This window comes from Phyllobates terribilis, unplaced genomic scaffold (genome assembly GCF_046119375.1).
Source record: "Phyllobates terribilis strain yellow unplaced genomic scaffold, ASM4611937v1 Scaffold_414__1_contigs__length_1644244, whole genome shotgun sequence".
NCBI lineage: Eukaryota > Metazoa > Chordata > Amphibia > Anura > Dendrobatidae > Phyllobates > Phyllobates terribilis.
Window position 1 is genome coordinate 124,886 of NW_027363174.1, and position 24,395 is coordinate 149,280.

Genomic DNA, 24,395 nt, shown 5'->3' on the forward strand with positions numbered 1-24,395 from the left:
CATGCCTGCACTTTTCGGCTTGCTGCTGCTGCAATCCACGCGTTTTAGATCTGCATAACTCCACCTCTTTTAGCACAGTACCCTCAACCCCTGGCTGTTCCCACCCGCCTCAACACCGTTGGAAGGGAGGAGAACCAATTAAGGCGGGGGGGGGGGGTGGAACGAGCAGCTGTCTACCCTTAGCAGGAGGGTTGCTGATTAATTACCTCTCCTGCTGCTGCTGCTGCTGGCTGTCCAGCAGCAGACTGAAGGTGGCTGCTGCTGTGCGCAGGTATATAAAGGCTCAGAGCCTATTATGACACGCGCAGCCAGCGTTCCATTGCCACATTCCGTCTACTGCAGGCGGGATACCTGGATGGCTGAATGTCACTGAGAAGCTCACAGAGACCGCCATAAGCAACAGTTTAAAAGAATGCCACAGACTAATCAACCAAACTTTTTGGGTTGGTTTCTCTTTTATAGTCTGCAGGCATTAAATGAAAGAAGTCAGTGTTCCAGCAGAGGGAGACAACGTTTCAGAAAAGGCATTGTAGCAAACCAAAAAAGAAATTTTAAGCGCAGCAGAGTAACCAGCTCACATACCTGTTAGCTCAGGTGAGTTTAAAAGGCTGCTGTTGATAACAAGGGCATTTGCTAAATAGATGGTGTGTGTGCAACAATATACTGAAAGGTCAATTATATTGTGCAGCTTATCTCACCACCTGTAGTTATTTAGGTGAAAGCTCCAAAATGCTTGCCTAATATGTCTGTTTATCCAAAAGGAAGCATAGAGGGAGAGCTAGATAGATAGCATTGCATTACATTACATTACATGGCAATGCAATGCACAGTTGCTGAAGTTGAACCAAAATGAGCTTGTCATCTGGCTTCTGCAACTTTTAACATGAAAAATCCAATGAGGAGAAGAAAAGCAAAGCCAAAGAGTCCATCCCAAAATCCGACAAACAAGCAAAATGAACAAAAAGCATTGAATTCAATTCTTTCTGATTTTAGAAACTGCATTAAAGAAGGGGTGCACCGGTCCTGGAGATACTGCAATACCAGGTCAATGCGTGGAGTGGACAGAGCAAGCTCTTTTTCCATCTCCCTGTTCTAAAAATCCATTTAATATATGGTCCCCAGATAGGGGACGTATCAGATATTAAACTGATAAGAACAGATACTACACTTGATCTTAGCCAAAAGGCCGAGAAGCGATAACCAGAATTGGTTTCCGACTACGGTGCCACCCAAGGATTCTGAAAAGTCCATTTGTGGAGATGGCCACCTGGACTCCCGTTAAGAAGACATGCTGTCAACCTCTAGATCCCTCACATGCCTGCACTTTTCGGCTTGCTGCTGCTGCAATCCACGCGTTTTAGATCTGCATAACTCCACCTCTTTTAGCACAGTACCCTCAACCCCCGGCTGTTCCCACCCGCCTCAACACCGTTGGAAGGGAGGAGAACCAATTAAGGCGGGGGGGGGGGTGGAACGAGCAGCTGTCTACCCTTAGCAGGAGGGTTGCTGATTAATTACCTCTCCTGCTGCTGCTGCTGCTGGCTGTCCAGCAGCAGACTGAAGGTGGCTGCTGCTGTGCGCAGGTATATAAAGGCTCAGAGCCTATTATGACACGCGCAGCCAGCGTTCCATTGCCACATTCCGTCTACTGCAGGCGGGATACCTGGATGGCTGAATGTCACTGAGAAGCTCACAGAGACCGCCATAAGCAACAGTTTAAAAGAATACCACAGACTAATCAACCAAACTTTTTGGGTTGGTTTCTCTTTTATAGTCTGCAGGCATTAAATGAAAGAAGTCAGTGTTCCAGCAGAGGGAGACAACGTTTCAGAAAAGGCATTGTAGCAAACCAAAAAAGAAATTTTAAGCGCAGCAGAGTAACCAGCTCACATACCTGTTAGCTCAGGTGAGTTTAAAAGGCTGCTGTTGATAACAAGGGCATTTGCTAAATAGATGGTGTGTGTGCAACAATATACTGAAAGGTCAATTATATTGTGCAGCTTATCTCACCACCTGTAGTTATTTAGGTGAAAGCTCCAAAATGCTTGCCTAATATGTCTGTTTATCCAAAAGGAAGTATAGAGGGAGAGCTAGATAGATAGCATTGCATTACATTACATTACATGGCAATGCAATGCACAGTTGCTGAAGTTGAACCAAAATGAGCTTGTCATCTGGCTTCTGCAACTTTTAACATGAAAAATCCAATGAGGAGAAGAAAAGCAAAGCCAAAGAGTCCATCCCAAAATCCGACAAACAAGCAAAATGAACAAAAAGCATTGAATTCAATTCTTTCTGATTTTAGAAACTGCATTAAAGAAGGGGTGCACCGGTCCTGGAGATACTGCAATACCAGGTCAATGCGTGGAGTGGACAGAGCAAGCTCTTTTTCCATCTCCCTGTTCTAAAAATCCATTTAATATATGGTCCCCAGATAGGGGACGTATCAGATATTAAACTGATAAGAACAGATACTACACTTGATCTTAGCCAAAAGGCCGAGAAGCGATAACCAGAATTGGTTTCCGACTACGGTGCCACCCAAGGATTCTGAAAAGTCCATTTGTGGAGATGGCCACCTGGACTCCCGTTAAGAAGACATGCTGTCAACCTCTAGATCCCTCACATGCCTGCACTTTTCGGCTTGCTGCTGCTGCAATCCACGCGTTTTAGATCTGCATAACTCCACCTCTTTTAGCACAGTACCCTCAACCCCCGGCTGTTCCCACCCGCCTCAACACCGTTGGAAGGGAGGAGAACCAATTAAGGCGGGGGGGGGGTGGAACGAGCAGCTGTCTACCCTTAGCAGGAGGGTTGCTGATTAATTACCTCTCCTGCTGCTGCTGCTGCTGGCTGTCCAGCAGCAGACTGAAGGTGGCTGCTGCTGTGCGCAGGTATATAAAGGCTCAGAGCCTATTATGACACGCGCAGCCAGCGTTCCATTGCCACATTCCGTCTACTGCAGGCGGGATACCTGGATGGCTGAATGTCACTGAGAAGCTCACAGAGACCGCCATAAGCAACAGTTTAAAAGAATGCCACAGACTAATCAACCAAACTTTTTGGGTTGGTTTCTCTTTTATAGTCTGCAGGCATTAAATGAAAGAAGTCAGTGTTCCAGCAGAGGGAGACAACGTTTCAGAAAAGGCATTGTAGCAAACCAAAAAAGAAATTTTAAGCGCAGCAGAGTAACCAGCTCACATACCTGTTAGCTCAGGTGAGTATAAAAGGCTGCTGTTGATAACAAGGGCATTTGCTAAATAGATGGTGTGTGTGCAACAATATACTGAAAGGTCAATTATATTGTGCAGCTTATCTCACCACCTGTAGTTATTTAGGTGAAAGCTCCAAAATGCTTGCCTAATATGTCTGTTTATCCAAAAGGAAGTATAGAGGGAGAGCTAGATAGATAGCATTGCATTACATTACATTACATGGCAATGCAATGCACAGTTGCTGAAGTTGAACCAAAATGAGCTTGTCATCTGGCTTCTGCAACTTTTAACATGAAAAATCCAATGAGGAGAAGAAAAGCAAAGCCAAAGAGTCCATCCCAAAATCCGACAAACAAGCAAAATGAACAAAAAGCATTGAATTCAATTCTTTCTGATTTTAGAAACTGCATTAAAGAAGGGGTGCACCGGTCCTGGAGATACTGCAATACCAGGTCAATGCGTGGAGTGGACAGAGCAAGCTCTTTTTCCATCTCCCTGTTCTAAAAATCCATTTAATATATGGTCCCCAGATAGGGGACGTATCAGATATTAAACTGATAAGAACAGATACTACACTTGATCTTAGCCAAAAGGCCGAGAAGTGATAACCAGAATTGGTTTCCGACTACGGTGCCACCCAAGGATTCTGAAAAGTCCATTTGTGGAGATGGCCACCTGGACTCCCGTTAAGAAGACATGCTGTCAACCTCTAGATCCCTCACATGCCTGCACTTTTCGGCTTGCTGCTGCTGCAATCCACGCGTTTTAGATCTGCATAACTCCACCTCTTTTAGCACAGTACCCTCAACCCCCGGCTGTTCCCACCCGCCTCAACACCGTTGGAAGGGAGGAGAACCAATTAAGGCGGGGGGGGGGGTGGAACGAGCAGCTGTCTACCCTTAGCAGGAGGGTTGCTGATTAATTACCTCTCCTGCTGCTGCTGCTGCTGGCTGTCCAGCAGCAGACTGAAGGTGGCTGCTGCTGTGCGCAGGTATATAAAGGCTCAGAGCCTATTATGACACGCGCAGCCAGCGTTCCATTGCCACATTCCGTCTACTGCAGGCGGGATACCTGGAAGGCTGAATGTCACTGAGAAGCTCACAGAGACCGCCATAAGCAACAGTTTAAAAGAATGCCACAGACTAATCAACCAAACTTTTTGGGTTGGTTTCTCTTTTATAGTCTGCAGGCATTAAATGAAAGAAGTCAGTGTTCCAGCAGAGGGAGACAACGTTTCAGAAAAGGCATTGTAGCAAACCAAAAAAGAAATTTTAAGCGCAGCAGAGTAACCAGCTCACATACCTGTTAGCTCAGGTGAGTTTAAAAGGCTGCTGTTGATAACAAGGGCATTTGCTAAATAGATGGTGTGTGTGCAACAATATACTGAAAGGTCAATTATATTGTGCAGCTTATCTCACCACCTGTAGTTATTTAGGTGAAAGCTCCAAAATGCTTGCCTAATATGTCTGTTTATCCAAAAGGAAGTATAGAGGGAGAGCTAGATAGATAGCATTGCATTACATTACATTACATGGCAATGCAATGCACAGTTGCTGAAGTTGAACCAAAATGAGCTTGTCATCTGGCTTCTGCAACTTTTAACATGAAAAATCCAATGAGGAGAAGAAAAGCAAAGCCAAAGAGTCCATCCCAAAATCCGACAAACAAGCAAAATGAACAAAAAGCATTGAATTCAATTCTTTCTGATTTTAGAAACTGCATTAAAGAAGGGGTGCACCGGTCCTGGAGATACTGCAATACCAGGTCAATGCGTGGAGTGGACAGAGCAAGCTCTTTTTCCATCTCCCTGTTCTAAAAATCCATTTAATATATGGTCCCCAGATAGGGGACGTATCAGATATTAAACTGATAAGAACAGATACTACACTTGATCTTAGCCAAAAGGCCGAGAAGCGATAACCAGAATTGGTTTCCGACTACGGTGCCACCCAAGGATTCTGAAAAGTCCATTTGTGGAGATGGCCACCTGGACTCCCGTTAAGAAGACATGCTGTCAACCTCTAGATCCCTCACATGCCTGCACTTTTCGGCTTGCTGCTGCTGCAATCCACGCGTTTTAGATCTGCATAACTCCACCTCTTTTAGCACAGTACCCTCAACCCCCGGCTGTTCCCACCCGCCTCAACACCGTTGGAAGGGAGGAGAACCAATTAAGGCGGGGGGGGGGGGTGGAACGAGCAGCTGTCTACCCTTAGCAGGAGGGTTGCTGATTAATTACCTCTCCTGCTGCTGCTGCTGCTGGCTGTCCAGCAGCAGACTGAAGGTGGCTGCTGCTGTGCGCAGGTATATAAAGGCTCAGAGCCTATTATGACACGCGCAGCCAGCGTTCCATTGCCACATTCCGTCTGCTGCAGGCGGGATACCTGGAAGGCTGAATGTCACTGAGAAGCTCACAGAGACCGCCATAAGCAACAGTTTAAAAGAATGCCACAGACTAATCAACCAAACTTTTTGGGTTGGTTTCTCTTTTATAGTCTGCAGGCATTAAATGAAAGAAGTCAGTGTTCCAGCAGAGGGAGACAACGTTTCAGAAAAGGCATTGTAGCAAACCAAAAAAGAAATTTTAAGCGCAGCAGAGTAACCAGCTCACATACCTGTTAGCTCAGGTGAGTTTAAAAGGCTGCTGTTGATAACAAGGGCATTTGCTAAATAGATGGTGTGTGTGCAACAATATACTGAAAGGTCAATTATATTGTGCAGCTTATCTCACCACCTGTAGTTATTTAGGTGAAAGCTCCAAAATGCTTGCCTAATATGTCTGTTTATCCAAAAGGAAGTATAGAGGGAGAGCTAGATAGATAGCATTGCATTACATTACATTACATGGCAATGCAATGCACAGTTGCTGAAGTTGAACCAAAATGAGCTTGTCATCTGGCTTCTGCAACTTTTAACATGAAAAATCCAATGAGGAGAAGAAAAGCAAAGCCAAAGAGTCCATCCCAAAATCCGACAAACAAGCAAAATGAACAAAAAGCATTGAATTCAATTCTTTCTGATTTTAGAAACTGCATTAAAGAAGGGGTGCACCGGTCCTGGAGATACTGCAATACCAGGTCAATGCGTGGAGTGGACAGAGCAAGCTCTTTTTCCATCTCCCTGTTCTAAAAATCCATTTAATATATGGTCCCCAGATAGGGGACGTATCAGATATTAAACTGATAAGAACAGATACTACACTTGATCTTAGCCAAAAGGCCGAGAAGCGATAACCAGAATTGGTTTCCGACTACGGTGCCACCCAAGGATTCTGAAAAGTCCATTTGTGGAGATGGCCACCTGGACTCCCGTTAAGAAGACATGCTGTCAACCTCTAGATCCCTCACATGCCTGCACTTTTCGGCTTGCTGCTGCTGCAATCCACGCGTTTTAGATCTGCATAACTCCACCTCTTTTAGCACAGTACCCTCAACCCCCGGCTGTTCCCACCCGCCTCAACACCGTTGGAAGGGAGGAGAACCAATTAAGGCGGGGGGGGGGTGGAACGAGCAGCTGTCTACCCTTAGCAGGAGGGTTGCTGATTAATTACCTCTCCTGCTGCTGCTGCTGCTGGCTGTCCAGCAGCAGACTGAAGGTGGCTGCTGCTGTGCGCAGGTATATAAAGGCTAAGAGCCTATTATGACACGCGCAGCCAGCGTTCCATTGCCACATTCCGTCTACTGCAGGCGGGATACCTGGATGGCTGAATGTCACTGAGAAGCTCACAGAGACCGCCATAAGCAACAGTTTAAAAGAATGCCACAGACTAATCAACCAAACTTTTTGGGTTGGTTTCTCTTTTATAGTCTGCAGGCATTAAATGAAAGAAGTCAGTGTTCCAGCAGAGGGAGACAACGTTTCAGAAAAGGCATTGTAGCAAACCAAAAAAGAAATTTTAAGCGCAGCAGAGTAACCAGCTCACATACCTGTTAGCTCAGGTGAGTTTAAAAGGCTGCTGTTGATAACAAGGGCATTTGCTAAATAGATGGTGTGTGTGCAACAATATACTGAAAGGTCAATTATATTGTGCAGCTTATCTCACCACCTGTAGTTATTTAGGTGAAAGCTCCAAAATGCTTGCCTAATATGTCTGTTTATCCAAAAGGAAGTATAGAGGGAGAGCTAGATAGATAGCATTGCATTACATTACATTACATGGCAATGCAATGCACAGTTGCTGAAGTTGAACCAAAATGAGCTTGTCATCTGGCTTCTGCAACTTTTAACATGAAAAATCCAATGAGGAGAAGAAAAGCAAAGCCAAAGAGTCCATCCCAAAATCCGACAAACAAGCAAAATGAACAAAAAGCATTGAATTCAATTCTTTCTGATTTTAGAAACTGCATTAAAGAAGGGGTGCACCGGTCCTGGAGATACTGCAATACCAGGTCAATGCGTGGAGTGGACAGAGCAAGCTCTTTTTCCATCTGCCTGTTCTAAAAATCCATTTAATATATGGTCCCCAGATAGGGGACGTATCAGATATTAAACTGATAAGAACAGATACTACACTTGATCTTAGCCAAAAGGCCGAGAAGCGATAACCAGAATTGGTTTCCGACTACGGTGCCACCCAAGGATTCTGAAAAGTCCATTTGTGGAGATGGCCACCTGGACTCCCGTTAAGAAGACATGCTGTCAACCTCTAGATCCCTCACATGCCTGCACTTTTCGGCTTGCTGCTGCTGCAATCCACGCGTTTTAGATCTGCATAACTCCACCTCTTTTAGCACAGTACCCTCAACCCCCGGCTGTTCCCACCCGCCTCAACACCGTTGGAAGGGAGGAGAACCAATTAAGGCGGGGGGGGGGGGTGGAACGACCAGCTGTCTACCCTTAGCAGGAGGGTTGCTGATTAATTACCTCTCCTGCTGCTGCTGCTGCTGGCTGTCCAGCAGCAGACTGAAGGTGGCTGCTGCTGTGCGCAGGTATATAAAGGCTCAGAGCCTATTATGACACGCGCAGCCAGCGTTCCATTGCCACATTCCGTCTACTGCAGGCGGGATACCTGGATGGCTGAATGTCACTGAGAAGCTCACAGAGACCGCCATAAGCAACAGTTTAAAAGAATGCCACAGACTAATCAACCAAACTTTTTGGGTTGGTTTCTCTTTTATAGTCTGCAGGCATTAAATGAAAGAAGTCAGTGTTCCAGCAGAGGGAGACAACGTTTCAGAAAAGGCATTGTAGCAAACCAAAAAAGAAATTTTAAGCGCAGCAGAGTAACCAGCTCACATACCTGTTAGCTCAGGTGAGTTTAAAAGGCTGCTGTTGATAACAAGGGCATTTGCTAAATAGATGGTGTGTGTGCAACAATATACTGAAAGGTCAATTATATTGTGCAGCTTATCTCACCACCTGTAGTTATTTAGGTGAAAGCTCCAAAATGCTTGCCTAATATGTCTGTTTATCCAAAAGGAAGTATAGAGGGAGAGCTAGATAGATAGCATTGCATTACATTACATTACATGGCAATGCAATGCACAGTTGCTGAAGTTGAACCAAAATGAGCTTGTCATCTGGCTTCTGCAACTTTTAACATGAAAAATCCAATGAGGAGAAGAAAAGCAAAGCCAAAGAGTCCATCCCAAAATCCGACAAACAAGCAAAATGAACAAAAAGCATTGAATTCAATTCTTTCTGATTTTAGAAACTGCATTAAAGAAGGGGTGCACCGGTCCTGGAGATACTGCAATACCAGGTCAATGCGTGGAGTGGACAGAGCAAGCTCTTTTTCCATCTCCCTGTTCTAAAAATCCATTTAATATATGGTCCCCAGATAGGGGACGTATCAGATATTAAACTGATAAGAACAGATACTACACTTGATCTTAGCCAAAAGGCCGAGAAGCGATAACCAGAATTGGTTTCCGACTACGGTGCCACCCAAGGATTCTGAAAAGTCCATTTGTGGAGATGGCCACCTGGACTCCCGTTAAGAAGACATGCTGTCAACCTCTAGATCCCTCACATGCCTGCACTTTTCGGCTTGCTGCTGCTGCAATCCACGCGTTTTAGATCTGCATAACTCCACCTCTTTTAGCACAGTACCCTCAACCCCCGGCTGTTCCCACCCGCCTCTACACCGTTGGAAGGGAGGAGAACCAATTAAGGCGGGGGGGTGGGGGGGTGGAACGAGCAGCTGTCTACCCTTAGCAGGAGGGTTGCTGATTAATTACCTCTCCTGCTGCTGCTGCTGCTGGCTGTCCAGCAGCAGACTGAAGGTGGCTGCTGCTGTGCGCAGGTATATAAAGGCTCAGAGCCTATTATGACACGCGCAGCCAGCGTTCCATTGCCACATTCCGTCTACTGCAGGCGGGATACCTAGATGGCTGAATGTCACTGAGAAGCTCACAGAGACCGCCATAAGCAACAGTTTAAAAGAATGCCACAGACTAATCAACCAAACTTTTTGGGTTGGTTTCTCTTTTATAGTCTGCAGGCATTAAATGAAAGAAGTCAGTGTTCCAGCAGAGGGAGACAACGTTTCAGAAAAGGCATTGTAGCAAACCAAAAAAGAAATTTTAAGCGCAGCAGAGTAACCAGCTCACATACCTGTTAGCTCAGGTGAGTTTAAAAGGCTGCTGTTGATAACAAGGGCATTTGCTAAATAGATGGTGTGTGTGCAACAATATACTGAAAGGTCAATTATATTGTGCAGCTTATCTCACCACCTGTAGTTATTTAGGTGAAAGCTCCAAAATGCTTGCCTAATATGTCTGTTTATCCAAAAGGAAGTATAGAGGGAGAGCTAGATAGATAGCATTGCATTACATTACATTACATGGCAATGCAATGCACAGTTGCTGAAGTTGAACCAAAATGAGCTTGTCATCTGGCTTCTGCAACTTTTAACATGAAAAATCCAATGAGGAGAAGAAAAGCAAAGCCAAAGAGTCCATCCCAAAATCCGACAAACAAGCAAAATGAACAAAAAGCATTGAATTCAATTCTTTCTGATTTTAGAAACTGCATTAAAGAAGGGGTGCACCGGTCCTGGAGATACTGCAATACCAGGTCAATGCGTGGAGTGGACAGAGCAAGCTCTTTTTCCATCTCCCTGTTCTAAAAATCCATTTAATATATGGTCCCCAGATAGGGGACGTATCAGATATTAAACTGATAAGAACAGATACTACACTTGATCTTAGCCAAAAGGCCGAGAAGCGATAACCAGAATTGGTTTCCGACTACGGTGCCACCCAAGGATTCTGAAAAGTCCATTTGTGGAGATGGCCAACTGGACTCCCGTTAAGAAGACATGCTGTCAACCTCTAGATCCCTCACATGCCTGCACTTTTCGGCTTGCTGCTGCTGCAATCCACGCGTTTTAGATCTGCATAACTCCACCTCTTTTAGCACAGTACCCTCAACCCCCGGCTGTTCCCACCCGCCTCAACACCGTTGGAAGGGAGGAGAACCAATTAAGGCGGGGGGGGGGGTGGAACGAGCAGCTGTCTACCCTTAGCAGGAGGGTTGCTGATTAATTACCTCTCCTGCTGCTGCTGCTGCTGGCTGTCCAGCAGCAGACTGAAGGTGGCTGCTGCTGTGCGCAGGTATATAAAGGCTCAGAGCCTATTATGACACGCGCAGCCAGCGTTCCATTGCCACATTCCGTCTACTGCAGGCGGGATACCTGGATGGCTGAATGTCACTGAGAAGCTCACAGAGACCGCCATAAGCAACAGTTTAAAAGAATGCCACAGACTAATCAACCAAACTTTTTGGGTTGGTTTCTCTTTTATAGTCTGCAGGCATTAAATGAAAGAAGTCAGTGTTCCAGCAGAGGGAGACAACGTTTCAGAAAAGGCATTGTAGCAAACCAAAAAAGAAATTTTAAGCGCAGCAGAGTAACCAGCTCACATACCTGTTAGCTCAGGTGAGTTTAAAAGGCTGCTGTTGATAACAAGGGCATTTGCTAAATAGATGGTGTGTGTGCAACAATATACTGAAAGGTCAATTATATTGTGCAGCTTATCTCACCACCTGTAGTTATTTAGGTGAAAGCTCCAAAATGCTTGCCTAATATGTCTGTTTATCCAAAAGGAAGTATAGAGGGAGAGCTAGATAGATAGCATTGCATTACATTACATTACATGGCAATGCAATGCACAGTTGCTGAAGTTGAACCAAAATGAGCTTGTCATCTGGCTTCTGCAACTTTTAACATGAAAAATCCAATGAGGAGAAGAAAAGCAAAGCCAAAGAGTCCATCCCAAAATCCGACAAACAAGCAAAATGAACAAAAAGCATTGAATTCAATTCTTTCTGATTTTAGAAACTGCATTAAAGAAGGGGTGCACCGGTCCTGGAGATACTGCAATACCAGGTCAATGCGTGGAGTGGACAGACCAAGCTCTTTTTCCATCTCCCTGTTCTAAAAATCCATTTAATATATGGTCCCCAGATAGGGGACGTATCAGATATTAAACTGATAAGAACAGATACTACACTTGATCTTAGCCAAAAGGCCGAGAAGCGATAACCAGAATTGGTTTCCGACTACGGTGCCACCCAAGGATTCTGAAAAGTCCATTTGTGGAGATGGCCAACTGGACTCCCGTTAAGAAGACATGCTGTCAACCTCTAGATCCCTCACATGCCTGCACTTTTCGGCTTGCTGCTGCTGCAATCCACGCGTTTTAGATCTGCATAACTCCAGCTCTTTTAGCACAGTACCCTCAACCCCCGGCTGTTCCCACCCGCCTCAACACCGTTGGAAGGGAGGAGAACCAATTAAGGCGGGGGGGGGGTGGAACGAGCAGCTGTCTACCCTTAGCAGGAGGGTTGCTGATTAATTACCTCTCCTGCTGCTGCTGCTGCTGGCTGTCCAGCAGCAGACTGAAGGTGGCTGCTGCTGTGCGCAGGTATATAAAGGCTCAGAGCCTATTATGACACGCGCAGCCAGCGTTCCATTGCCACATTACGTCTACTGCAGGCGGGATACCTGGATGGCTGAATGTCACTGAGAAGCTCACAGAGACCGCCATAAGCAACAGTTTAAAAGAATGCCACAGACTAATCAACCAAACTTTTTGGGTTGGTTTCTCTTTTATAGTCTGCAGGCATTAAATGAAAGAAGTCAGTGTTCCAGCAGAGGGAGACAACGTTTCAGAAAAGGCATTGTAGCAAACCAAAAAAGAAATTTTAAGCGCAGCAGAGTAACCAGCTCACATACCTGTTAGCTCAGGTGAGTTTAAAAGGCTGCTGTTGATAACAAGGGCATTTGCTAAATAGATGGTGTATGTGCAACAATATACTGAAAGGTCAATTATATTGTGCAGCTTATCTCACCACCTGTAGTTATTTAGGTGAAAGCTCCAAAATGCTTGCCTAATATGTCTGTTTATCCAAAAGGAAGTATAGAGGGAGAGCTAGATAGATAGCATTGCATTACATTACATTACATGGCAATGCAATGCACAGTTGCTGAAGTTGAACCAAAATGAGCTTGTCATCTGGCTTCTGCAACTTTTAACATGAAAAATCCAATGAGGAGAAGAAAAGCAAAGCCAAAGAGTCCATCCCAAAATCCGACAAACAAGCAAAATGAACAAAAAGCATTGAATTCAATTCTTTCTGATTTTAGAAACTGCATTAAAGAAGGGGTGCACCGGTCCTGGAGATACTGCAATACCAGGTCAATGCGTGGAGTGGACAGACCAAGCTCTTTTTCCATCTCCCTGTTCTAAAAATCCATTTAATATATGGTCCCCAGATAGGGGACGTATCAGATATTAAACTGATAAGAACAGATACTACACTTGATCTTAGCCAAAAGGCCGAGAAGCGATAACCAGAATTGGTTTCCGACTACGGTGCCACCCAAGGATTCTGAAAAGTCCATTTGTGGAGATGGCCAACTGGACTCCCGTTAAGAAGACATGCTGTCAACCTCTAGATCCCTCACATGCCTGCACTTTTCGGCTTGCTGCTGCTGCAATCCACGCGTTTTAGATCTGCATAACTCCAGCTCTTTTAGCACAGTACCCTCAACCCCCGGCTGTTCCCACCCGCCTCAACACCGTTGGAAGGGAGGAGAACCAATTAAGGCGGGGGGGGGGTGGAACGAGCAGCTGTCTACCCTTAGCAGGAGGGTTGCTGATTAATTACCTCTCCTGCTGCTGCTGCTGGCTGTCCAGCAGCAGACTGAAGGTGGCTGCTGCTGTGCGCAGGTATATAAAGGCTCAGAGCCTATTATGACACGCGCAGCCAGCGTTCCATTGCCACATTCCGTCTACTGCAGGCGGGATACCTGGATGGCTGAATGTCACTGAGAAGCTCACAGAGACCGCCATAAGCAACAGTTTAAAAGAATGCCACAGACTAATCAACCAAACTTTTTGGGTTGGTTTCTCTTTTATAGTCTGCAGGCATTAAATGAAAGAAGTCAGTGTTCCAGCAGAGGGAGACAACGTTTCAGAAAAGGCATTGTAGCAAACCAAAAAAGAAATTTTAAGCGCAGCAGAGTAACCAGCTCACATACCTGTTAGCTCAGGTGAGTTTAAAAGGCTGCTGTTGATAACAAGGGCATTTGCTAAATAGATGGTGTGTGTGCAACAATATACTGAAAGGTCAATTATATTGTGCAGCTTATCTCACCACCTGTAGTTATTTAGGTGAAAGCTCCAAAATGCTTGCCTAATATGTCTGTTTATCCAAAAGGAAGTATAGAGGGAGAGCTAGATAGATAGCATTGCATTACATTACATTACATGGCAATGCAATGCACAGTTGCTGAAGTTGAACCAAAATGAGCTTGTCATCTGGCTTCTGCAACTTTTAACATGAAAAATCCAATGAGGAGAAGAAAAGCAAAGCCAAAGAGTCCATCCCAAAATCCGACAAACAAGCAAAATGAACAAAAAGCATTGAATTCAATTCTTTCTGATTTTAGAAACTGCATTAAAGAAGGGGTGCGCCGGTCCTGGAGATACTGCAATACCAGGTCAATGCGTGGAGTGGACAGAGCAAGCTCTTTTTCCATCTCCCTGTTCTAAAAATCCATTTAATATATGGTCCCCAGATAGGGGACGTATCAGATATTAAACTGATAAGAACAGATACTACACTTGATCTTAGCCAAAAGGCCGAGAAGTGATAACCAGAATTGGTTTCCGACTACGGTGCCACCCAAGGATTCTGAAAAGTCCATTTGTGGAGATGGCCACCTGGACTCCCGTTAAGAAGACATGCTGTCAACCTCTAGATCCCTCACATGCCTGCACTTTTCGGCTTGCTGCTGCTGCAATCCACGCGTTTTAGATCTGCATAACTCCACCTCTTTTAGCACAGTACCCTCAACCCCCGGCTGTTCCCACCCGCCTCAACACCGTTGGAAGGGAGGAGAACCAATTAAGGCGGGGGGGGGTGGAACGAGCAGCTGTCTACCCTTAGCAGGAGGGTTGCTGATTAATTACCTCTCCTGCTGCTGCTGCTGGCTGTCCAGCAGCAGACTGAAGGTGGCTGCTGCTGTGCGCAGGTATATAAAGGCTCAGAGCCTATTATGACACGCGCAGCCAGCGTTCCATTGCCACATTCCGTCTACTGCAGGCGGGATACCTGGATGGCTGAATGTCACTGAGAAGCTCACAGAGACCGCCATAAGCAACAGTTTAAAAGAATGCCACAGACTAATCAACCAAACTTTTTGGGTTGGTTTCTCTTTTATAGTCTGCAGGCATTAAATGAAAGAAGTCAGTGTTCCAGCAGAGGGAGACAACGTTTCAGAAAAGGCATTGTAGCAAACCAAAAAAGAAATTTTAAGCGCAGCAGAGTAACCAGCTCACATACCTGTTAGCTCAGGTGAGTTTAAAAGGCTGCTGTTGATAACAAGGGCATTTGCTAAATAGATGGTGTGTGTGCAACAATATACTGAAAGGTCAATTATATTGTGCAGCTTATCTCACCACCTGTAGTTATTTAGGTGAAAGCTCCAAAATGCTTGCCTAATATGTCTGTTTATCCAAAAGGAAGTATAGAGGGAGAGCTAGATAGATAGCATTGCATTACATTACATTACATGGCAATGCAATGCACAGTTGCTGAAGTTGAACCAAAATGAGCTTGTCATCTGGCTTCTGCAACTTTTAACATGAAAAATCCAATGAGGAGAAGAAAAGCAAAGCCAAAGAGTCCATCCCAAAATCCGACAAACAAGCAAAATGAACAAAAAGCATTGAATTCAATTCTTTCTGATTTTAGAAACTGCATTAAAGAAGGGGTGCACCGGTCCTGGAGATACTGCAATACCAGGTCAATGCGTGGAGTGGACAGAGCAAGCTCTTTTTCCATCTCCCTGTTCTAAAAATCCATTTAATATATGGTCCCCAGATAGGGGACGTATCAGATATTAAACTGATAAGAACAGATACTACACTTGATCTTAGCCAAAAGGCCGAGAAGCGATAACCAGAATTGGTTTCCGACTACGGTGCCACCCAAGGATTCTGAAAAGTCCATTTGTGGAGATGGCCACCTGGACTCCCGTTAAGAAGACATGCTGTCAACCTCTAGATCCCTCACATGCCTGCACTTTTCGGCTTGCTGCTGCTGCAATCCACGCGTTTTAGATCTGCATAACTCCACCTCTTTTAGCACAGTACCCTCAACCCCCGGCTGTTCCCACCCGCCTCAACACCGTTGGAAGGGAGGAGAACCAATTAAGGCGGGGGGGGGGGTGGAACGAGCAGCTGTCTACCCTTAGCAGGAGGGTTGCTGATTAATTACCTCTCCTGCTGCTGCTGGCTGTCCAGCAGCAGACTGAAGGTGGCTGCTGCTGTGCGCAGGTATATAAAGGCTCAGAGCCTATTATGACACGCGCAGCCAGCGTTCCATTGCCACATTCCGTCTACTGCAGGCGGGATACCTGGATGGCTGAATGTCACTGAGAAGCTCACAGAGACCGCCATAAGCAACAGTTTAAAAGAATGCCACAGACTAATCAACCAAACTTTTTGGGTTGGTTTCTCTTTTATAGTCTGCAGGCATTAAATGAAAGAAGTCAGTGTTCCAGCAGAGGGAGACAACGTTTCAGAAAAGGCATTGTAGCAAACCAAAAAAGAAATTTTAAGCGCAGCAGAGTAACCAGCTCACATACCTGTTAGCTCAGGTGAGTTTAAAAGGCTGCTGTTGATAACAAGGGCATTTGCTAAATAGATGGTGTGTGTGCAACAATATACTGAAAGGTCAATTATATTGTGCAGCTTATCTCACCACCTGTAGTTATTTAGGTGAAAGCTCCAAAATGCTTGCCTAATATGTCTGTTTATCCAAAAGGAAGTATAGAGGGAGAGCTAGATAGATAGCATTGCATTACATTACATTACATGGCAATGCAATGCACAGTTGCTGAAGTTGAACCAAAATGAGCTTGTCATCTGGCTTCTGCAACTTTTAACATGAAAAATCCAATGAGGAGAAGAAAAGCAAAGCCAAAGAGTCCATCCCAAAATCCGACAAACAAGCAAAATGAACAAAAAGCATTGAATTCAATTCTTTCTGATTTTAGAAACTGCATTAAAGAAGGGGTGCACCGGTCCTGGAGATACTGCAATACCAGGTCAATGCGTGGAGTGGACAGAGCAAGCTCTTTTTCCATCTCCCTGTTCTAAAAATCCATTTAATATATGGTCCCCAGATAGGGGACGTATCAGATATTAAACTGATAAGAACAGATACTACACTTGATCTTAGCCAAAAGGCCGAGAAGCGATAACCAGAATTGGTTTCCGACTACGGTGCCACCCAAGGATTCTGAAAAGTCCATTTGTGGAGATGGCCACCTGGACTCCCGTTAAGAAGACATGCTGTCAACCTCTAGATCCCTCACATGCCTGCACTTTTCGGCTTGCTGCTGCTGCAATCCACGCGTTTTAGATCTGCATAACTCCACCTCTTTTAGCACAGTACCCTCAACCCCCGGCTGTTCCCACCCGCCTCAACACCATTGGAAGGGAGGAGAACCAATTAAGGCGGGGGGGGGGGTGGAACGAGCAGCTGTCTACCCTTAGCAGGAGGGTTGCTGATTAATTACCTCTCCTGCTGCTGCTGCTGCTGGCTGTCCAGCAGCAGACTGAAGGTGGCTGCTGCTGTGCGCAGGTATATAAAGGCTCAGAGCCTATTATGACACGCGCAGCCAGCGTTCCATTGCCACATTCCGTCTACTGCAGGCGGGATACCTGGATGGCTGAATGTCACTGAGAAGCTCACAGAGACCGCCATAAGCAACAGTTTAAAAGAATGCCACAGACTAATCAACCAAACTTTTTGGGTTGGTTTCTCTTTTATAGTCTGCAGGCATTAAATGAAAGAAGTCAGTGTTCCAGCAGAGGGAGACAACGTTTCAGAAAAGGCATTGTAGCAAACCAAAAAAGAAATTTTAAGCGCAGCAGAGTAACCAGCTCACATACCTGTTAGCTCAGGTGAGTTTAAAAGGCTGCTGTTGATAACAAGGGCATTTGCTAAATAGATGGTGTGTGTGCAACAATATACTGAAAGGTCAATTATATTGTGCAGCTTATCTCACCACCTGTAGTTATTTAGGTGAAAGCTCCAAAATGCTTGCCTAATATGTCTGTTTATCCAAAAGGAAGCATAGAGGGAGAGCTAGATAGATAGCATTGCATTACATTACATTACATGGCAATGCAATGCACAGTTGCTGAAGTTGAACCAAAATGAGCTTGTCATCTGGCTTCTGCAACTTTTAACATGAAAAATCCAATGAGGAGAAGAAAAGCAAAGCCAAAGAGTCCATCCCAAAATCCGACAAACAAGCAAAATGAACAAAAAGCATTGAATTCAATTCTTTCTGATTTTAGAAACTGCATTAAAGAAGGGGTGCACCGGTCCTGGAGATACTGCAATACCAGGTCAATGCGTGGAGTGGACAGAGCAAGCTCTTTTTCCATCTCCCTGTTCTAAAAATCCATTTAATATATGGTCCCCAGATAGGGGACGTATCAGATATTAAACTGATAAGAACAGATACTACACTTGATCTTAGCCAAAAGGCCGAGAAGCGATAACCAGAATTGGTTTCCGACTACGGTGCCACCCAAGGATTCTGAAAAGTCCATTTGTGGAGATGGCCACCTGGACTCCCGTTAAGAAGACATGCTGTCAACCTCTAGATCCCTCACATGCCTGCACTTTTCGGCTTGCTGCTGCTGCAATCCACGCGTTTTAGATCTGCATAACTCCACCTCTTTTAGCACAGTACCCTCAACCCCCGGCTGTTCCCACCCGCCTCAACACCGTTGGAAGGGAGGAGAACCAATTAAGGCGGGGGGGGGGTGGAACGAGCAGCTGTCTACCCTTAGCAGGAGGGTTGCTGATTAATTACCTCTCCTGCTGCTGCTGCTGCTGGCTGTCCAGCAGCAGACTGAAGGTGGCTGCTGCTGTGCGCAGGTATATAAAGGCTCAGAGCCTATTATGACACGCGCAGCCAGCGTTCCATTGCCACATTCCGTCTACTGCAGGCGGGATACCTGGATGGCTGAATGTCACTGAGAAGCTCACAGAGACCGCCATAAGCAACAGTTTAAAAGAATGCCACAGACTAATCAACCAAACTTTTTGGGTTGGTTTCTCTTTTATAGTCTGCAGGCATTAAATGAAAGAAGTCAGTGTTCCAGCAGAGGGAGACAACGTTTCAGAAAAGGCATTGTAGCAAACCAAAAAAGAAATTTTAAGCGCAGCAGAGTAACCAGCTCACATACCTGTTAGCTCAGGTGAGTTTAAAAGGCTGCTGTTGATAACAAGGGCATTTGCTAAATAGATGGTGTGTGTGCAACAATATACTGAAAGGTCAATTATATTGTGCAGCTTATCTCACCACCTGTAGTTATTTAGGTGAAAGCTCCAAAATGCTTGCCTAATATGTCTGTTTATCCAAAAGGAAGTATAGAGGGAGAGCTAGATAGATAGCATTGCATTACATTACATTACATGGCAATGCAATGCACAGTTGCTGAAGTTGAACCAAAATGAGCTTGTCATCTGGCTTCTGCAACTTTTAACATGAAAAATCCAATGAGGAGAAGAAAAGCAAAGCCAAAGAGTCCATCCCAAAATCCGACAAACAAGCAAAATGAACAAAAAGCATTGAATTCAATTCTTTCTGATTTTAGAAACTGCATTAAAGAAGGGGTGCACCGGTCCTGGAGATACTGCAATACCAGGTCAATGCGTGGAGTGGACAGAGCAAGCTCTTTTTCCATCTCCCTGTTCTAAAAATCCATTTAATATATGGTCCCCAGATAGGGGACGTATCAGATATTAAACTGATAAGAACAGATACTACACTTGATCTTAGCCAAAAGGCCGAGAAGCGATAACCAGAATTGGTTTCCGACTACGGTGCCACCCAAGGATTCTGAAAAGTCCATTTGTGGAGATGGCCACCTGGACTCCCGTTAAGAAGACATGCTGTCAACCTCTAGATCCCTCACATGCCTGCACTTTTCGGCTTGCTGCTGCTGCAATCCACGCGTTTTAGATCTGCATAACTCCACCTCTTTTAGCACAGTACCCTCAACCCCCGGCTGTTCCCACCCGCCTCAACACCGTTGGAAGGGAGGAGAACCAATTAAGGCGGGGGGGGGGGTGGAACGAGCAGCTGTCTACCCTTAGCAGGAGGGTTGCTGATTAATTACCTCTCCTGCTGCTGCTGCTGCTGGCTGTCCAGCAGCAGACTGAAGGTGGCTGCTGCTGTGCGCAGGTATATAAAGGCTCAGAGCCTATTATGACACGCGCAGCCAGCGTTCCATTGCCACATTCCGTCTACTGCAGGCGGGATACCTGGATGGCTGAATGTCACTGAGAAGCTCACAGAGACCGCCATAAGCAACAGTTTAAAAGAATGCCACAGACTAATCAACCAAACTTTTTGGGTTGGTTTCTCTTTTATAGTCTGCAGGCATTAAATGAAAGAAGTCAGTGTTCCAGCAGAGGGAGACAACGTTTCAGAAAAGGCATTGTAGCAAACCAAAAAAGAAATTTTAAGCGCAGCAGAGTAACCAGCTCACATACCTGTTAGCTCAGGTGAGTTTAAAAGGCTGCTGTTGATAACAAGGGCATTTGCTAAATAGATGGTGTGTGTGCAACAATATACTGAAAGGTCAATTATATTGTGCAGCTTATCTCACCACCTGTAGTTATTTAGGTGAAAGCTCCAAAATGCTTGCCTAATATGTCTGTTTATCCAAAAGGAAGTATAGAGGGAGAGCTAGATAGATAGCATTGCATTACATTACATTACATGGCAATGCAATGCACAGTTGCTGAAGTTGAACCAAAATGAGCTTGTCATCTGGCTTCTGCAACTTTTAACATGAAAAATCCAATGAGGAGAAGAAAAGCAAAGCCAAAGAGTCCATCCCAAAATCCGACAAACAAGCAAAATGAACAAAAAGCATTGAATTCAATTCTTTCTGATTTTAGAAACTGCATTAAAGAAGGGGTGCACCGGTCCTGGAGATACTGCAATACCAGGTCAATGCGTGGAGTGGACAGACCAAGCTCTTTTTCCATCTCCCTGTTCTAAAAATCCATTTAATATATGGTCCCCAGATAGGGGACGTATCAGATATTAAACTGATAAGAACAGATACTACACTTGATCTTAGCCAAAAGGCCGAGAAGCGATAACCAGAATTGGTTTCCGACTACGGTGCCACCCAAGGATTCTGAAAAGTCCATTTGTGGAGATGGCCAACTGGACTCCCGTTAAGAAGACATGCTGTCAACCTCTAGATCCCTCACATGCCTGCACTTTTCGGCTTGCTGCTGCTGCAATCCACGCGTTTTAGATCTGCATAACTCCAGCTCTTTTAGCACAGTACCCTCAACCCCCGGCTGTTCCCACCCGCCTCAACACCGTTGGAAGGGAGGAGAACCAATTAAGGCGGGGGGGGGGTGGAACGAGCAGCTGTCTACCCTTAGCAGGAGGGTTGCTGATTAATTACCTCTCCTGCTGCTGCTGCTGCTGGCTGTCCAGCAGCAGACTGAAGGTGGCTGCTGCTGTGCGCAGGTATATAAAGGCTCAGAGCCTATTATGACACGCGCAGCCAGCGTTCCATTGCCACATTCCGTCTACTGCAGGCGGGATACCTGGATGGCTGAATGTCACTGAGAAGCTCACAGAGACCGCCATAAGCAACAGTTTAAAAGAATGCCACAGACTAATCAACCAAACTTTTTGGGTTGGTTTCTCTTTTATAGTCTGCAGGCATTAAATGAAAGAAGTCAGTGTTCCAGCAGAGGGAGACAACGTTTCAGAAAAGGCATTGTAGCAAACCAAAAAAGAAATTTTAAGCGCAGCAGAGTAACCAGCTCACATACCTGTTAGGTCAGGTGAGTTTAAAAGGCTGCTGTTGATAACAAGGGCATTTGCTAAATAGATGGTGTGTGTGCAACAATATACTGAAAGGTCAATTATATTGTGCAGCTTATCTCACCACCTGTAGTTATTTAGGTGAAAGCTCCAAAATGCTTGCCTAATATGTCTGTTTATCCAAAAGGAAGCATAGAGGGAGAGCTAGATAGATAGCATTGCATTACATTACATTACATGGCAATGCAATGCACAGTTGCTGAAGTTGAACCAAAATGAGCTTGTCATCTGGCTTCTGCAACTTTTAACATGAAAAATCCAATGAGGAGAAGAAAAGCAAAGCCAAAGAGTCCATCCCAAAATCCGACAAACAAGCAAAATGAACAAAAAGCATTGAATTCAATTCTTTCTGATTTTAGAAACTGCATTAAAGAAGGGGTGCACCGGTCCTGGAGATACTGCAATACCAGGTCAATGCGTGGAGTGGACAGAGCAAGCTCTTTTTCCATCTCCCTGTTCTAAAAATCCATTTAATATATGGTCCCCAGATAGGGGACGTATCAGATATTAAACTGATAAGAACAGATACTACACTTGATCTTAGCCAAAAGGCCGAGAAGCGATAACCAGAATTGGTTTCCGACTACGGTGCCACCCAAGGATTCTGAAAAGTCCATTTGTGGAGATGGCCACCTGGACTCCCGTTAAGAAGACATGCTGTCAACCTCTAGATCCCTCACATGCCTGCACTTTTCGGCTTGCTGCTGCTGCAATCCACGCGTTTTAGATCTGCATAACTCCACCTCTTTTAGCACAGTACCCTCAACCCCCGGCTGTTCCCACCCGCCTCAACACCGTTGGAAGGGAGGAGAACCAATTAAGGCGGGGGGGGGGGTGGAACGAGCAGCTGTCTACCCTTAGCAGTAGGGTTGCTGATTAATTACCTCTCCTGCTGCTGCTGCTGCTGGCTGTCCAGCAGCAGACTGAAGGTGGCTGCTGCTGTGCGCAGGTATATAAAGGCTCAGAGCCTATTATGACACGCGCAGCCAGCGTTCCATTGCCACATTCCGTCTACTGCAGGCGGGATACCTGGATGGCTGAATGTCACTGAGAAGCTCACAGAGACCGCCATAAGCAACAGTTTAAAAGAATACCACAGACTAATCAACCAAACTTTTTGGGTTGGTTTCTCTTTTATAGTCTGCAGGCATTAAATGAAAGAAGTCAGTGTTCCAGCAGAGGGAGACAACGTTTCAGAAAAGGCATTGTAGCAAACCAAAAAAGAAATTTTAAGCGCAGCAGAGTAACCAGCTCACATACCTGTTAGCTCAGGTGAGTTTAAAAGGCTGCTGTTGATAACAAGGGCATTTGCTAAATAGATGGTGTGTGTGCAACAATATACTGAAAGGTCAATTATATTGTGCAGCTTATCTCACCACCTGTAGTTATTTAGGTGAAAGCTCCAAAATGCTTGCCTAATATGTCTGTTTATCCAAAAGGAAGTATAGAGGGAGAGCTAGATAGATAGCATTGCATTACATTACATTACATGGCAATGCAATGCACAGTTGCTGAAGTTGAACCAAAATGAGCTTGTCATCTGGCTTCTGCAACTTTTAACATGAAAAATCCAATGAGGAGAAGAAAAGCAAAGCCAAAGAGTCCATCCCAAAATCCGACAAACAAGCAAAATGAACAAAAAGCATTGAATTCAATTCTTTCTGATTTTAGAAACTGCATTAAAGAAGGGGTGCACCGGTCCTGGAGATACTGCAATACCAGGTCAATGCGTGGAGTGGACAGAGCAAGCTCTTTTTCCATCTCCCTGTTCTAAAAATCCATTTAATATATGGTCCCCAGATAGGGGACGTATCAGATATTAAACTGATAAGAACAGATACTACACTTGATCTTAGCCAAAAGGCCGAGAAGCGATAACCAGAATTGGTTTCCGACTACGGTGCCACCCAAGGATTCTGAAAAGTCCATTTGTGGAGATGGCCACCTGGACTCCCGTTAAGAAGACATGCTGTCAACCTCTAGATCCCTCACATGCCTGCACTTTTCGGCTTGCTGCTGCTGCAATCCACGCGTTTTAGATCTGCATAACTCCACCTCTTTTAGCACAGTACCCTCAACCCCCGGCTGTTCCCACCCGCCTCAACACCGTTGGAAGGGAGGAGAACCAATTAAGGCGGGGGGGGGGTGGAACGAGCAGCTGTCTACCCTTAGCAGGAGGGTTGCTGATTAATTACCTCTCCTGCTGCTGCTGCTGCTGGCTGTCCAGCAGCAGACTGAAGGTGGCTGCTGCTGTGCGCAGGTATATAAAGGCTCAGAGCCTATTATGACACGCGCAGCCAGCGTTCCATTGCCACATTCCGTCTACTGCAGGCGGGATACCTGGATGGCTGAATGTCACTGAGAAGCTCACAGAGACCGCCATAAGCAACAGTTTAAAAGAATGCCACAGACTAATCAACCAAACTTTTTGGGTTGGTTTCTCTTTTATAGTCTGCAGGCATTAAATGAAAGAAGTCAGTGTTCCAGCAGAGGGAGACAACGTTTCAGAAAAGGCATTGTAGCAAACCAAAAAAGAAATTTTAAGCGCAGCAGAGTAACCAGCTCACATACCTGTTAGCTCAGGTGAGTTTAAAAGGCTGCTGTTGATAACAAGGGCATTTGCTAAATAGATGGTGTGTGTGCAACAATATACTGAAAGGTCAATTATATTGTGCAGCTTATCTCACCACCTGTAGTTATTTAGGTGAAAGCTTCAAAATGCTTGCCTAATATGTCTGTTTATCCAAAAGGAAGTATAGAGGGAGAGCTAGATAGATAGCATT

The 24,395-nt window shown here is 45.2% G+C and overlaps 18 non-coding genes across 18 annotated transcripts; all 18 read right to left on the reverse strand.

The window, feature by feature from the left end:
• Positions 1–1,007: 1,007 nt before the first annotated feature.
• On the reverse strand, positions 1,008–1,198 carry LOC141226296 (U2 spliceosomal RNA). The gene has a single exon (XR_012293507.1). It is a non-coding gene; the product is annotated as a U2 spliceosomal RNA (small nuclear RNA).
• A 1,121-nt stretch (positions 1,199–2,319) lies between these two features.
• On the reverse strand, positions 2,320–2,510 carry LOC141226308 (U2 spliceosomal RNA). Its single transcript, XR_012293514.1, has one exon. It is a non-coding gene; the product is annotated as a U2 spliceosomal RNA (small nuclear RNA).
• Positions 2,511–3,630: 1,120 nt separating this feature from the next.
• LOC141226015 (U2 spliceosomal RNA) lies at positions 3,631–3,821 on the reverse strand. The gene has a single exon (XR_012293245.1). It is a non-coding gene; the product is annotated as a U2 spliceosomal RNA (small nuclear RNA).
• A 1,121-nt stretch (positions 3,822–4,942) lies between these two features.
• On the reverse strand, positions 4,943–5,133 carry LOC141226319 (U2 spliceosomal RNA). Its single transcript, XR_012293521.1, has one exon. It is a non-coding gene; the product is annotated as a U2 spliceosomal RNA (small nuclear RNA).
• Positions 5,134–6,255: 1,122 nt separating this feature from the next.
• On the reverse strand, positions 6,256–6,446 carry LOC141226331 (U2 spliceosomal RNA). The gene has a single exon (XR_012293526.1). It is a non-coding gene; the product is annotated as a U2 spliceosomal RNA (small nuclear RNA).
• A 1,120-nt stretch (positions 6,447–7,566) lies between these two features.
• LOC141226145 (U2 spliceosomal RNA) lies at positions 7,567–7,757 on the reverse strand. The gene has a single exon (XR_012293372.1). It is a non-coding gene; the product is annotated as a U2 spliceosomal RNA (small nuclear RNA).
• Positions 7,758–8,879: 1,122 nt separating this feature from the next.
• Positions 8,880–9,070, reverse strand: LOC141226343 (U2 spliceosomal RNA). The gene has a single exon (XR_012293527.1). It is a non-coding gene; the product is annotated as a U2 spliceosomal RNA (small nuclear RNA).
• Positions 9,071–10,195: 1,125 nt separating this feature from the next.
• Positions 10,196–10,386, reverse strand: LOC141226354 (U2 spliceosomal RNA). The gene has a single exon (XR_012293528.1). It is a non-coding gene; the product is annotated as a U2 spliceosomal RNA (small nuclear RNA).
• A 1,121-nt stretch (positions 10,387–11,507) lies between these two features.
• Positions 11,508–11,698, reverse strand: LOC141226187 (U2 spliceosomal RNA). Its single transcript, XR_012293412.1, has one exon. It is a non-coding gene; the product is annotated as a U2 spliceosomal RNA (small nuclear RNA).
• A 1,120-nt stretch (positions 11,699–12,818) lies between these two features.
• LOC141226188 (U2 spliceosomal RNA) lies at positions 12,819–13,009 on the reverse strand. The gene has a single exon (XR_012293413.1). It is a non-coding gene; the product is annotated as a U2 spliceosomal RNA (small nuclear RNA).
• A 1,117-nt stretch (positions 13,010–14,126) lies between these two features.
• On the reverse strand, positions 14,127–14,317 carry LOC141226104 (U2 spliceosomal RNA). The gene has a single exon (XR_012293332.1). It is a non-coding gene; the product is annotated as a U2 spliceosomal RNA (small nuclear RNA).
• A 1,116-nt stretch (positions 14,318–15,433) lies between these two features.
• LOC141226365 (U2 spliceosomal RNA) lies at positions 15,434–15,624 on the reverse strand. Its single transcript, XR_012293529.1, has one exon. It is a non-coding gene; the product is annotated as a U2 spliceosomal RNA (small nuclear RNA).
• Positions 15,625–16,739: 1,115 nt separating this feature from the next.
• On the reverse strand, positions 16,740–16,930 carry LOC141226377 (U2 spliceosomal RNA). The gene has a single exon (XR_012293530.1). It is a non-coding gene; the product is annotated as a U2 spliceosomal RNA (small nuclear RNA).
• A 1,121-nt stretch (positions 16,931–18,051) lies between these two features.
• On the reverse strand, positions 18,052–18,242 carry LOC141226388 (U2 spliceosomal RNA). Its single transcript, XR_012293531.1, has one exon. It is a non-coding gene; the product is annotated as a U2 spliceosomal RNA (small nuclear RNA).
• Positions 18,243–19,362: 1,120 nt separating this feature from the next.
• LOC141226400 (U2 spliceosomal RNA) lies at positions 19,363–19,553 on the reverse strand. The gene has a single exon (XR_012293532.1). It is a non-coding gene; the product is annotated as a U2 spliceosomal RNA (small nuclear RNA).
• A 1,121-nt stretch (positions 19,554–20,674) lies between these two features.
• LOC141226189 (U2 spliceosomal RNA) lies at positions 20,675–20,865 on the reverse strand. The gene has a single exon (XR_012293414.1). It is a non-coding gene; the product is annotated as a U2 spliceosomal RNA (small nuclear RNA).
• Positions 20,866–21,985: 1,120 nt separating this feature from the next.
• LOC141226401 (U2 spliceosomal RNA) lies at positions 21,986–22,176 on the reverse strand. The gene has a single exon (XR_012293533.1). It is a non-coding gene; the product is annotated as a U2 spliceosomal RNA (small nuclear RNA).
• Positions 22,177–23,297: 1,121 nt separating this feature from the next.
• LOC141226402 (U2 spliceosomal RNA) lies at positions 23,298–23,488 on the reverse strand. Its single transcript, XR_012293534.1, has one exon. It is a non-coding gene; the product is annotated as a U2 spliceosomal RNA (small nuclear RNA).
• Between the last annotated feature and the right edge of the window lie 907 nt (positions 23,489–24,395).